Here is a 14,105-nt window from a genome sequence, read left to right as displayed (position 1 = left end):
CTGGGCGTGAAAGGGCGAGGGGACTGAGTGAGCGAAATCTTTGAGCCAGGGTGAATGAAAATTTGCAAGGAGTGAGGAGGTGACAGAGCAGGGAAGCATTTATCTTCTAAATTAGACAGCCTGGGGAGAGGATGAGGAAAGACAAGGAGAAAACAGTGAGGGCTCCCAGTGCCACCTGCTGCCAACCTGCCATGTCAGTCAGGCCAGGTGACTTTCTGTGTGTGAGCCCCTTTCTGAACAACCCAGACCTAAAAATACCCACCACGTGCCTCTGCTCCTGCCAGCCTGGGGCCTCTGTAAATTGAAACTCAAAGATTGCCCTTGGTGAACAGGGACTAAGAACTTGAATAAGGGTGTGGCTTGGTCTGACGCCAGATGTGTCTGTTTTCTGGGTTTCTGTGCTAAGCGTAAGATATGGTGATAACTGAGACAAGGACTTTGCCCTGGAGGGCTTCATGTGCAGGGAGAGAGAATCAGGAAGTCATGAGCAAGTGAAGATGATGCAACTGATGATAAATGTTGTTTGTGTGCTGGGAAAGCCCTGAGCAACTTCCTACCTGGGGGCTGGGAAGGAATTTGCCTAGAAGACTTTCTCTAGATGATCTCTGTTCCTGCTACAAATATTCTTAAATTATGTTGTCTATACCAGCCCTAGTACTAAGTACTGGGATTATATCAGGAAACAACAAGGACAAAATCTTTGTTCTTCTAGAATTTATGTTTTATGGGTTGAAGACAAACAGTAAAACAGGCAAACTATGTTATGATAGAAATTAAGTGATGTGGGGAAAACTAGAGCATGAAAAGGGGGAATCAGGACTTGCAGGTAAGGAGTTTGCCAATTTTACTAGGGTGGTCAAGGCAGGCTTCCTGAGTGGGGAATGTGTCAGTAAACCCTAGAAGGAAGTGAAGGAGGGGGCATTCAGGTATCTGTGTGTGTGTTCAGTCACTAAGTCGTGTACGACTCTTTTGCAACCCCATGGAATATATAGCCTGCCAGGCTCCTCTGTCCATGGGATTCTCCAGGCAAGAACACTGGAGTGGATTGCCGTTTCCTTCTCCAGGGCATCTTTCTGACCCAGGAATCGAACCTGGCACATCTTCTGCACTGCAGGCAGATTCTTTACTGTTGAGCCACTGGGGAACAGCAATAGGTATCTGAGGGAACAGCAGTCCCAGCAGTGGGGAAGAGCCCAGGGCAAAGGATTTGAGGCCAAGGGTTCATTTGTTCTAGAAACAGCAAGGGGTCAGCATAGAGGGAAAGAAACAGAGGAGATGAGGTCGGACATGACTGGGTGGGTGGAATGTTAGACAAAGCAAGGCAAAACTCAGCAGGGATCTGTAATGTCTTTGGGTTTTACTCAGAGTGAACTGGGCAGCCAGGGGAAGGCTTTGAGCAAACAAGTGCTATGTTCTGAGTTAGATTTTAAAAGAATCCCTCTGGGGACTTCCCTGGTGGTCCAGGGGTTAGGACTTCGCCTTCTAATGCAGGGAGGTAGGCTTGATCCCTGGTTGGGGAGCTTGTCTCCAACATGCCTCATGGCCATACAACAGAAACAATATTGTAACAAATTCAATAAAGACTTTAAAAAGGTCCACATAAAAAATAAAACAAAAAAACACAACAACCAAACCTTAAAGAATAAATCAAAGAATCCTTCTGGCTCCTGCACTGGGGCACCAGGAAAGCCTGGAAAAATGGAAACAGGTTAGGAAAATATCATAATCACCCTGGCCAGCTTCGGTTCAGTTCAGCTGCTCAGTCGTGTCTGACTCTTTGTGATCCCATGGACTGCAGCACGCCAGGCTTCCCTGTCCATTACCAACTCTCTGAGCTTGGTCAAACTCATGTCCATCAAGTGGGTGATGCCATCCAACCATCTCATCCTCTGTCGTTCCCTTTTCCTCCTGCCTTCAATCTTTCCCAGCATCAGGGTCTTTTCCAATCAGTCAGTTCTTCACATTAGGTGGCCAAAGTATTGGAGTTTCAGCTTCAGCATCAGTCCTTCCAATGAGTATTGAGGACTGATTTTCTTTAGGATGGACTGGTTGGATCTCCTAGCAGTCCAAGGGACTCTCAAGAGTCTTCTCAACACCACAGTTCAAAAGCATCAATTCTTCGGCACTCAGCTTTCTTTATGGTCCAACTCTCATATCCGTGTGCTTTCCTTGTGGCTCAACTGGTAAAGACTACTGGAAAAACCATACCTTTGACTAGATGGACATTTGTTGGCAAAGTAATGTCTCTGCTTTTTAATATGCTGTCTAGGTTGGTCATAGCTTTTCTTCTAAGGAACAAGTGTCTTTTAATTTCATGGCTGCAGTCACCATCTGCAGTGATTTTGGAGCCCCCCAAAATGAAGTCTGTCACTGTTTCCATTGTTTCCCCACCTATTTTCCATGAAGTGATTGGACTGGATGTCATGATCTTAGTATTCTGAATGTTGAGTTTTAAGCCAACTTTTTTACCTCTTTCACTTCCATCAAGAGGCTCTTTGGCTCTTTAGTTCCTCTTCATTTTCTGCCATAAGGGTGGTGTCATCTGTGTATCTGAGGTTATTGATATTTCTCCCAGCAAACTTGATTCCAGCTTGTGCTTCTTCCAGCTCAGCGTTTCACATGATATACTCTGCACAGAAGTTAAATAAGCAGGGTGACAATATGCAGCCTTGATGTACTCCTTTCCCGATTTGGGAACAAGTCCGTTGTTCCAAGTCCAGTTCTAACTGTTGCTTCTTAACCTGCAAACAGATTTCTCAGGAGGCAGGTCAGGTGGTCTGGTGTTCCCATCTCTTTAAGAATTTTCCACAGTTTGTTGTGATCCACACAGTCAAAGGCTTTGGCTCTGCATACAAATGGGTATATCTTTCCTTTTCTCCTTTGCTTTAAGCTTCTCTTCTTTTCTCAGCTATTTGTAAGGCCTCCTCAGACAACTGTTTTGCCTTTTTGCTTTTCATTTCTTAGGGATGGTCTTGATCACTGCATCCTGTACAACGTCACGAACCATAGTCATGTTCATAGCTCTTTAGGCACTCTGTCTATCAGATCTAATCCCTTAAATCTATTTGTCACTTCCATTGTATAATTGTAAGGGATTCGATTTAGGTCGTACCTGAATGGTCTAGTGGTTTTCCCTACTTTCTTCAATTTAAGTCTGAATTTGGCAATAAGTAGTTCATGATCTGAGCCACAGTCAGCTCCTGGTCTTATTTTTGCTTACTGTAGAGAGCTTCTCCATTCTTTGGCTGCAAAGAATATAATCAATCCGATTTCAGTGTTGACCATCTGGTGATGTCCATGTGTAGAGTCTTCTCTTGTGTTGTTGGAAGAGAGTGTTTGCTATGACTAGTGTGTTCTCTTGGCAAAACTCTGTTAGCCTTTGCCCTACTTCATTCTGTACTCCAAGGCCAAATTTGCCTTTTACTCCAGGTATCTCTTGACTTCCTACTTTTGCATTCCAGTCCCCTATAATGAAAAGGACATCTATTTTGGATGTTAGTTCTAGAAGGTCTTGTAGGTCTTCACAGAACCGTTCAACTGGTCAGCTTGGGCTGCTATAACAGATTATTGTAAACTGAGCGGCTTATCAACAAGAGACACTTACTCCTCATAGTTCTGGAGGCTAGAAATTCAAGATCAGGCTGCCTGCCAGCATGATAGGTTCTGCTGAGGGCCCTCTTTTGGGTTATAGTCTGCTAACTTCTTTCTGTATTCTCAGGAGGCAGAAAGCAGGCTACAGAGTTCTCTGGGGTCTCTTTCTAAAATCCTATATAAGTTTGCTCCAAAAGTTGCTCTGCTCCACCCAGATGAGCTAATCACCTTCCATCCCCAACTCCTAACACCATCACATTTGGGGGTTAGGATTTCAGCATGTGAATCTGGGGGGATACAAACATTTATTCCCTAACAAGAATATTGCAATAATTATGGACAGAAAATAAGCAAAGTGGTTGGTAGCAGTGGAGATGAAGTGGAAGAGGTCAGAGTCTAGGTGGTGCCAGTGGTAAAGAACTCGCCTGCCAATGCAGGAGACGTAAGCGACGCAGGTTCAGTACCTGAGTGGGGAAGATCCTCTAGAGGAGGGCATGGCAACCCATTCCAGTATTCTTGCCTGGAGATTCTCACGTACAGAGGAACCTGGTGGGCTAGAGTCCATGGGGTTGCAAATAGTCGACACGACTGAAGCCACTTAGCACGCAGCCAGCATAATTTCCTGGTCTAGTGGGTAAGCATTTGAGAAGAAGGATCCAAGGGTAACTCCAGGAGCTCTGGGCTGGTGTTGGAAGTGGGGAGCTGCTAACTGCTGTTGTGGGTAGGCTATGAGAGTGCAGGTCTCTGCAGTTTGAGAGGAGGTGGTTCTGTTGTGGGTCTGTTGACTTTGAGCTCCTATTGGACCTCAAGGATGAGGTGTTGAGTACAGAGTTCAGGGGAGGAGTCTGGGCTGAGGACAGAAATAAATGTGGGGATCTTGAACACACCAAAGCCAAACTTGATTGGATTTTCTGTTTTTCAGTTAAACTGCTGTTTGGTGTGGACCTGGCACTTAGAAATGAGGTGAGCGGTTTGAATGATATCTGAAGAATTTGCTAGTTACGCTACCTAGAGAGGTGGGGCAAGACAGAAGCGCTGCTAAGTGGAGTGGGAAGAAAAACCTCTTTCTCTCTTTTGCAATTTCATTTCGATTATTGCACACAGCACTTCAGTAGACATTCTTTCCACAAACGCCTGCATCCTTCACTCAATTAAAAAGCAGTTACTGTTTCATTTTCAAACAGGCCCAAATGGAGGGAATTAAGGTTAAAAGAAGTGAAGTTCCATACAGCCTGAGAGTGCCAGGACAGAGCTTGGAGCCCACGACTCTGTCCCTGCACCCCTAGAAGCTCAGTGATGGGCGGGGTTGGGGGGCTTCGGATGGAGGCGGGGGAGGCGACTCGACTGGTTTGCCGGCAGCTGGAGAGCCGAGATCGCTCCCACCACCAGGGGTTTGGGGGCGCGGTCCCTTTAAGGCCGGGCGAGTGATCTCAGCCTCGCGTTCGCCGCCCCGCCCTCCCCGGCGGCGCGCTCAGTGCGCAGGCGCGCCGCGGCGGCACTCGGCTGGGCCCGGGACGCGCCGGCCAGCGGCGAGACTTCGGGGCCGCGGTGCTGTCCGCCTGCCTCGCTCTCCCAGTCCAGCTGCCGCGCGTCGCCCGCACACGCCGCCGCCATGGGCTCCTGAGGTACTCTGCCCACCAGCGCTGCGCTGGAGGCCCCGAGGCAGGGGGAGGTAGCCGAGGGCTCTCGGGAGCGGAGGAGCTGCTCCGGTCTGGAGGGGCCCGCTCGGGGGGTCTTCCCCGCGGGTCGCCTTGGCCGCAAGTCCTCAGGCGGGAAAGGGGACGGAGGCGGCTGTCTTGGCAGCGGAGGGAGGGGGCGTCTGCGGCCCCGCCGGCCTAGCCCTGCGCCTTCTCCCCGCCCTGCGAGGTCGCGGGGCCGCCCGTGGGTGTGCCCTGGCCCCCTCCTCGCCAACGTGGCGGGGCCCGCGCCTGGAGTGTAATAGGACCTGCCCGTGGGGCTGGCTGGGGGAAGAGGGGAGGCGGGCTGGACAGGCCCTTTACAAGTGGGATTGTGTGCGCCTGGTGGGTGTGCTGGCGCCTGGCACGACGGAGTGAGTGGGGGAGCTCCTGTGCCGGGGTTGGGGAGGTTCGCGGGGGGGCGAGCTGTGATCTGGGATGGTGGCTGGCCTGGCAAGGCCTCCCGGGGATGCGTGCATGAAGGTGTACACGGCTTGCATAGAGGTCTGCAGTCTGGAGGGGCACCAGCAGGGACCTGGGGCTCCAAGGATGTTTTCGTGGGAAAGGACCCCCGAGACTGGTTTAGGGCGTGTGCATGCCTGCCCTAGGTTTCCTCCCTGGACTACCCTGCTGGGGTCTAGTGCTGATGGACTCCAGGCCAAGGCTGGAGGATAGGGTTGAGAGGTGGGCATGAATATCAGTTCTCAACTCATATATGCCCCCTGGAGTTGTGTAAGGCCAGGCATTACACACACACACACCCAGGGCACTTTGGGACTAAGCAGGTGTTTGCACGTCTGATACCTACGAGTGAGGCAAAGGCCATGTATTATTTATCTGACTGCCTGGTGCTTTATGTAAGGAAAGAAGCAGCAATCAGTGCCCTGGAGGCCCTTGTGCCGTGGAGGCAAACAAGCTCACACACCTGCCGAAGAGGCACAGGTCTCAGAGGTGTGACTCCTTCACAGGTTACATCTGCAGCATTCCTTCCTATCTCCCTTCCTTTTCAGTGTGGTGTGTGTGTGTGTGTGTGCCGTGTGTGTGTGTGTGTGTGTGTGTGTGTGTGTGTCAGAGCTTGGACTGTGGGTGGGAGGGGCCCTGCATTCAGGCCTTTGTGCCCATTTTATCAGGCTTTGAACGCGGAACACATGGTGCCTCTGGGATTCAGGACCTCTCCAGTCGGTGGGGGAATCCAACTTAAAACCAGGTAGTCACAATGATGTGAAAGATATAAAACAATAGAGGCAATGCAGAGTAGGTTCAGTGCTGGGGGAGGGGGCACATGGCCAGCAGAAAAGGCTCCAACATGAGGTGGGAAGGTACAGAGAGAGCTGAGCTGAAATGGAAGGGTAACTAGCATTCCTCTGATGCTATGGTGCTTTCCATGTGTGTTTCCCCAGTTAGTTCTCTCTGTGGCTGTGAGAATGCAGAACTGTTTGTTATCCCTCTTTACAAATGTGGAAAGTGAGACCCAGAGGGAGCACGTGACTCCTTGTCCATGTTTGTGGGAGGCCCGGATGGAGTGGTCCATGAACCAGCACCACTCTCTTGCTGCCAGGTTTTGCTGCCTTGTAACTTAACCTAGCGGGACTTCCTAGGTGGCTCAGGGGTAAAGAATCCGCTTGCTAATACAGGAGATGTGGGTTTGATCTCTGAGTCGGGAAGATCCCCTGGAATATGGAATGGCAACCCACTCCAGTATTCTTGCCTGGGAAAATCCCATGGATGGAGGAGCCTGGCGGGCTACAGTCCATAGGGTCACAAAGAGTCGGACAGGACTTAGCAACTGAGCACACACAGCTTACTGAGCATCTACTGCGTGCCAGGCACTATGCTAGGGGCACAGGGGTTTAAAGATGAATGGGACCTGGTGCCTGGCCTCTGAGGGCTTCTGGTCTGCTGGGAGATGGACGTAGATAGTGACCTCAGTCCAGACACGAGGCCCTGATAGCTAGTGTGCGTGGAGAAGGCACTGTTAGCTCCCTCCAGGAACCCCACGCGACCTGGTTCCTTTGTGCAGCCTAGGGGGGATGTGTTGTCGGTTGCTCCCACGTGGTAGTAGTGGGTTATACCAGGAACCCCATCTAAAGGTGGACAAGAGGGTGGGAAGAAGAGCTTCAAGGCAGAATGGGTGCAAGTGATCTTGTCCTAGTTCGCTGGGGTTGGCCGAGTTCTGCAGAGCTCGGGCTTCTGTCTGGAGGCTGTTTTCTCCTCTGCCTTTGAGGTTTTGCTCCTGGTTCCTGGCGGGCTGGCCGTGCTCTCTTCCCCGAGAGGGGCTCCGTGCTATTTCCAGTCCCTGCTGTGCTCATTTCTCCCTGTGAATTCCCTGGAGTGGAAGCAGCCTGGGAAGGCAGAGGACAGCCCTTCATTGTTTTGAAACCAAGTAACTGTGAATGCCCTTCTCACTCAGCTGGGCCTGGAGACTGGGGATTTGGTGAATTGTGGAAGCAGCTGGGCCCTGGAAAAGCTCTGGGGGGGCGGGGGTCTGCCGTTGGACCCTCATAGGTGGTGAGCACTTGCTGAAGACCTACTGTGTGCCCAGCACTGTGCTGAGTTGTGGGTTGTGTCTCTTGCGAGGCAGTGGTTGGCTGAGGCTGTCCACCGGGTAACAGATACATGCCAGACAGTGCTCTGCTTGTGGTGAAAACAGAGGGCCCTAGCGGAGCCAGAGGACAATGGGAACAACAGCTTGTTTATTAAGCACTTACTGTGTGCCAGGCACAGTTCAAAGCGCTTTCGTGAATTACTGTGTTTCATCCCCCACCTCCCAGTTAGGTGGGGACAGTTTTCTCCACGTTTTTCAGAGGAGGCAGCCTAGGAGGGTAAAGCTGCACTGTTCGGGGAGCTGACCCTGGAGCCCACGCTCTTCCCCTCTAACCCTGGGGTGTGCCAGGCCTGGAAGGACAGGGATACTCTGCCCAAGGAGAGGGAGAGGACCTTGCAGGCAGAGGGAGCCCCTGGGCAGAGGTGCAAAGGCCTGAAATACATCGCCTCCCAGACATGGCTGCAAGGGCCCGGGGCCTGAAAACCTTTGAAGGCCCTGCTAAAGAGTTCAGACTTGACCCCAGAGTAGCCAGCAGGGAGTCCTGAAGGTTTCAAAAAGGAAGCAACATCCTCAACTGCATATTCCAGGGCAGTATGTTGGTGCGTCTCCCCCTTCCTTCCTTCCTGCAGGTAACTCCAAGGACACTGGGCTTTTCTTCCTTTTGCTTTCCCTCAGGTCAGTGGCATCCTTTTAGTCTCTGTGGCCTTTCCCTTCTGTTCTTCCAGCAGCTTCTGGTCTTGACAGCCTGTGTGACGCAGGACGGGCCTCTGGAGCCCACTGCTGTCAGGGCGGTTCTGACCTGGCCGCTGTGGCTAGTGGTGGGGGTGGCTCTCTGAGCTGGAACTTCGGTCCTTCCTGGCTGTTCTGGGCCTGGCAGGTCCTCCCTGACTTCTCACCCTGAGGATCTGGACTAAGTGGGCGGCCCTCTTCTCCATCTTGCATCGTCCAGGCCCCCATGCTCATGAATGCTTTAAATGCAGGCAGTGGTGGGGCTAGGAGCAGAGTGGGAAGTGGGCGCAGAGAGCTGGGCTTAACCGCCCGATCCCACCCGTGGGTTCATGGAGGGCATGCCCTCCCTAGCCGCCTGCTTTGCTGGGTGTTGAGTAGCCAGCTGAGTGCCCCAGCCTGTCCCACCCTGCAGGGCTGAAAGACTAAGGGTCTTTGCACAGGACGTCCGGTTAAGCACGGCAGAGGGGGGTCCACGTCGGCTATGGGAACCCATGGGTGTAGGTTGCTGGGGGAGGAGTCAGGGATGACTTTTGAGTGGAGTGCCTTGGGAGAGGAGGCTGAGGATTCGGAAAGGGGACAGAAATGGTCACTGGGGACACAGGGCCAAGAAGCACCCCTTGGGGTCCCAGGGAGAGAGGGAGGTCAGCCGAGCCTTCTGGAGAGCGAATTGAGAGCTGAGGTTCAGTCTTCACTCTCATTAGCTGCGTGGCCTTGGACAAGTTGCGGACCGGGTTCTAATTCCCATTCTTTGAAAATAGGGGGAGGTGATGCAATTTCCTTCATCTGTGAAAGGGCAGTAGTAAGAGTGTAGCCGTCATATGCCGACGATGTTCTAATGTCTGCATGGAGTTCCCACAGCACTCAGCCCATAGTACGTGCTCAGTAAACAGTGGTTTTTATTATTACCTTCCAAACTGTTTAGTTTATTCAGGAAAGAGGTGTTGCACACCTGTGTGTCAGTGCAGGGAGCCGAGTATCCATCTGGGCAGAGAACCGCTCCAGGTGTCACGGGTACCCTGAGGGAACATCGGGACATTGCTGCCTGGGCAGGCAGCTCTCCGACCAGGTAACATATAAGCTGCCACCTGGTGTGTATGGAAGCAGGTTCCAGGCAGAGGGAACAGCATATGCAGAGCATATTTGGCATCAGGGCTCAGCACATAGTAAGCCCTCAGTTCATGTTAATTGAATGTGATCTTCTTGGCTCCAAGAGGACAGGAAGGGGAGGAAGTACAGTGTGAAGGGCCCGGGAGAGAAGATTTGGATGGTCCCCAGGTTTCAGGTTATCTCATGTTCCCTCCCTGTCTTATCTCTGTCTGCCAAGTGGCCTGCAGTTCAGGTACCTTAATTCAGTGCAGTTAAGCTGCTGGGTTGTCATCAGGGACTCAGGCTTGGCCCCCACTTTGCCCAAGTCCTGGGAGGGGCGGCACTGGAATTAGGCAGCACTTGTTCACGTTGCTGTTTGCTGCTGTTTTAGTGCATCTGAAACCCTATACCAGGGCAGAACTTAGAAGGGTGACACGGGCCTGCCTTTCTCTTGTTGGTTGTTTTTCCAGTTTGGGGTTAATGGTGGCTCAGTGTCTGGCATGATGCCTTGCACAGAGTAGGTGCTGAAATAGTTTTTGACCGAACAAGCCAACACGTGGATGGCTTAATATCATTGCCACTCAGGATAAAGCTAGAATTGTTCTTGAGAAGTGACAGGTCAGAACAACATTGTTTATTAGGACTGAGCTTGTATCAGGAACCGACAGGTACACTGAACAGCCTTGGGTCTGCCCAAGGGCAGGCTCTGTCTGATGGCCTGGAGGTCTCGGGCCTGGGCTGGGAGGCAGGAAGCCCCACAGTCACCTCCTTTTCCTTCTCTTCTGGGGCGGAAACCAGAGAGGGAAGATCCCACCCAGAAAGCCTTTGTGCCTAACCTGCGTCACTTCCAGCTTTACTGTGTTTTTAAAAAGTCACACACGACGAAATGAGCATTTCACGGAAAGCTTGTGATGTTTCAGCCTATGGGAAACAATAGGCACCTCTGCTTTTGAAAACAGTGCTTGTTGGTTATAGTGAATTCGGAGCACAGAAGAGAGTGGAGGGTAAGAATAAAAATCACCCCGGATTTCCAATAACCAAGAAATAGTCACTGTGGAAAAGTGGCATAATCCTGCGTTATCTCATTGTTCATATCACAGCGGGTCACAGGCCTTTACCCATGCTATGAAAAGGTAGCCATCGCTGTGACAGAATTGGAGAGGGGCTAAAGCAGAGCCTCCTAGGGCTTTGTGTCAAGGTTTCTGTGGGAAAGACGGGGTCCCTACCCTGTTTGCTGGATGGCCCTACGGTGTGAGGAGCAGGCGGAACACTGCCCAGAGTCAGAGAGCCTGGTGCTGACCTTGGTGCAGTCACTTGCCCTCCAGTGGGGCTGCTCGTCACCTGCTGGCTGCCACAGGGCCCAGAAGAGGTCCTAGGTTAGAAAACCCTGAACCTCCTCCCACCCCCCAGAGGAGGGGCCTGGTTTCTGTTTTGGAGGGAGAACCCGTCTTCATCGTCACGTGAAGATGGATGGAGAAGGGGTGTGTGTGTGCGCGCGCGTTTTCTTTTCCAACCTGAAGTGTGTTTGGCGATCTTCTGGAAGACTTCAGTCTTCTGGTTGGGAAGCCATGATCTGTGGGCCCTGTAGCTTCTGGCCAAGGGTGGTCCCAGGATGGCTGTCCTCCACCCTCACCTCCAGGCAGGGGGTGGCGTGAGACCTCTAGAAGTTACCGCATCTGTCACCCTGAAAGGGATTTTCAGATCTGACAGCCTCTGCATCCTGAGTGAAATGTGTGTGGAGGTTGGTACCTTTATTTTTCTCCTACTGCAGCCCCTGTGGGCAGCCTGCACCCAGGGAGGCCCTGTCCTTCTGGCAGGTGGCTGGGTACCTCCATCCTTCTGTTCACCAAAGCCCTCTGGGTCATCACTTACAGGAAAGCTCCAGGCGAAAATAACTAACCCCATGGCGGCGGCTGCTGTAGCTGCTGGCAGAGGCTCTTGGTCTCTATGTCTCTAGCAGTTGTGTATTTTATTTCCATCTAGAATGAACAGAGAACCTGAGTTCCACGAGCAGTTGTTTCGGGTGCCTGCAGGCACAATGATAGGTGTTGGTAAAGGGAGGTGTGTGAAGAAATGAGTATTAATCAATGTTCTTATATTAATTAGTACTAATATTCCTAATCCTCACTGGGATTGGTGTTAAGGCTTTGCGGTTTGTGAATGACTTTTCACAAATAACATTTCATTTAATCCTCCCAAAGGCCCTGGCATCTTGAAAATTTTGCTCCCATTTTGTAGATGGATAGACTGAGGTTCAGAAGGGTGAATTTGCCCAAGAAACTGTGGAAGGAAGCACCCAGGTTTTCAGTTTCAAATCCTGTGCCCTCGCTGCTCTGAGTGGCCCCTCCAGCACAGCCACTACCCCCAGAGAGCCTGCAGTCCCAATGGGAAGCCTGGCAGGTGGAATTGCTTCTTAGACTTGGAAAGCGTGTTAATAGAGAATCTGGTTGAAGCTGTGGGGGCCCCAGAAGGCAGCCCTCTGCTCTGCCTGCTGGTGGGCTGAGGAGCTGAGACTCCCCAGGAGGGCAGCTGAGCTGGGGCTCTGACGGACAGTGGCGGTGGGCAGGTGGAGGAGCCGAAGAAGGCTTTGCAGGTGGGGGGCCACCCCAAGCACAGGCCCAGGCTGGTGAGTGGAGGAACAGAGGGAGTGAGCTTGTCTGGAACAGTAGGTGTCAAGGCGTCCCTTCCAGGAAGAGAAGTGTGTCTCCCCATGAGTTGGTCGGTGGGTTTTAAACAAATAGTATGTATGAAAGTCTGGACTTGACAAGGCGGTACGTATTTGCTTTACAAAGAAGGCTGAGGCATGGGGCAGTGGTTAGAAAGGTGTTGACAGCCATAACCTCAGTGCATCTGAGGATGATTCGATTTACAGGAGGCCCTGGCCATCCAGTCTGCTGGAGCAGAGCACAGGCTGGGAACGGGGAGGGCTGGCGAGCCCTCTGGCCCTCGAATGCTGCCTTTGGTTTGCCAAGAGGTAGCTCCCACTCGACTGGGGCAGAAGACCACTTCTTCTATTTGCAGTTTGGGGTCGTTGAGCTGGATTTGTGGAGGTGGGAGAAAGCCCCACCCTGCCCGTTGCGTTTACCCAGCTGTCCTATCTCACAGGGAGGGCACGAGGCATCCAGAGGCCCGCCTCCATCCTCTGTTGGGTGGCTGTGGCTGTTACGTAACGGGTCTGCTGGACACAGCAGTGAATGGAATGTCATTCAGGTGTCCCTCCAGCTCGTGCAGGTGCGTGTCACTGGATCAGGATGGCCAGACTGAAAGCACCCCGCCTTCCCAGGCTCTGCACTCCCACCCCTCCCCACCAGGCCTTCTTCGTGGTCTCCCTGCCTCTCCCCTGGCACCTTTGCCCCGAGAGACCAATTAAAGCCGGGTGTCGTGGTGACTGCAGTCTTCGTCTGTACTCCCACTGGCCCTGGAACCAGAGCCTGTCTGTGCCAGGAAGGGCTGAGGGGTTGAGCAGGTCTGGCCCTTCACTCACAGGTGAGGAAATGCGAGTTCATGGACCAGGGCACTGGCGAGCCAGGGCTGCTCTGGGTCTAGAGCCATCTCCTGACCCATTGCTCTCTGTCTGCTGAAAATGGGGCTTTGCTCTACTCTCTCTTCATCTGGATGTCTGTGGACTACCTGTTGTCAGTATTTTCCTGAGTAATTTGGCTTCTTTCTTGGATGAGTGATTAAAATGTATCCTGCGTCTCCAGCAATGTTTTTTACAATTACAGATGCTTGAGGCTCTCACCCGGCAGTTGCACTTCTAGGAATTTACCCTACAGATGAAATTCCACATGTACAAAGTGACTGTGCAGTTAGCCACGGCTGCCTCTTTTTTAGTAGCACAAGGTTGGAAGCAACCTGAAAGTCCATCCGCAGAGGGCCAGGAACAAATTATGGTCCATCCATACCATGGACCACTGTGCAGCCCTGAAAAGTAAGATGGAGACTGCTTGCCATCCACAGATACAGAGCAATCACCAGATAGATTTCTGTGAACGAGGCAGGTGCAGGACGTGTGTGTCTGCTCTGCCTCCATCGGTATGAAAGTGAAGGGAAGTGGAAAGTGCATTCACTTCTGTGTGTGCTCAGGGTCTCTGGGGGTTCACACAAAGTCGGTGACTGGGGTGCCTGTGGGGTCGGGGTGGTGCCTGGGAGCTGTTCACTGGAGGCCCCTCATACCTTTTGAGTGCCGATTCATGTGACTATGTGACTTTTTCAAAAACTTAAGATGAATACAATTAAATAAACAAGAAGCACAGGAAATGTATCCTCACCTCTTGCCCATGCAGGAAGGCCAAGGCTACCCTGTCAAGGAGCAGCGTCCTCACTCAGGCCCCTGTTGTAGCTGTTATAGTCGTGTCCAACTCTTTGCAACCCCATGGGCTACAGCACACCAGGCTTCCTTGTCCTTCACTATCTCCCGGAGTTTGTTCAGACTCATGTCCATTGAGTCGATGATGCCATCCAACCATCTCATCCTC

The 14,105-nt window shown here is 52.0% G+C and overlaps 1 protein-coding gene across 3 annotated transcripts in view; it reads left to right on the top strand.

Annotated features, from left to right (window-relative positions):
* Positions 4,536–14,105, top strand: part of TMEM184B (transmembrane protein 184B) — a 51,168-nt gene continuing 41,598 nt past the window's right edge. Inside the window, exon 1 of one of the 3 annotated variants that reach the window (XM_013964340.2) lies at positions 4,536–4,554. The gene's annotated coding sequence lies outside the window, so the exon portion shown is untranslated. Of the gene's footprint in view, positions 4,555–5,064; positions 5,217–14,105 lie in introns of those variants that run through there. The other 2 variants (XM_018048756.1, XM_018048755.1) reach the window with 2 other exon arrangements.

Source organism: Capra hircus, chromosome 5, assembly GCF_001704415.2.
Source record: "Capra hircus breed San Clemente chromosome 5, ASM170441v1, whole genome shotgun sequence".
NCBI lineage: Eukaryota > Metazoa > Chordata > Mammalia > Artiodactyla > Bovidae > Capra > Capra hircus.
The sequence above is the reverse complement of the archived record's forward strand: the minus strand, read 5'-3'. Positions and strand labels throughout refer to the sequence as shown.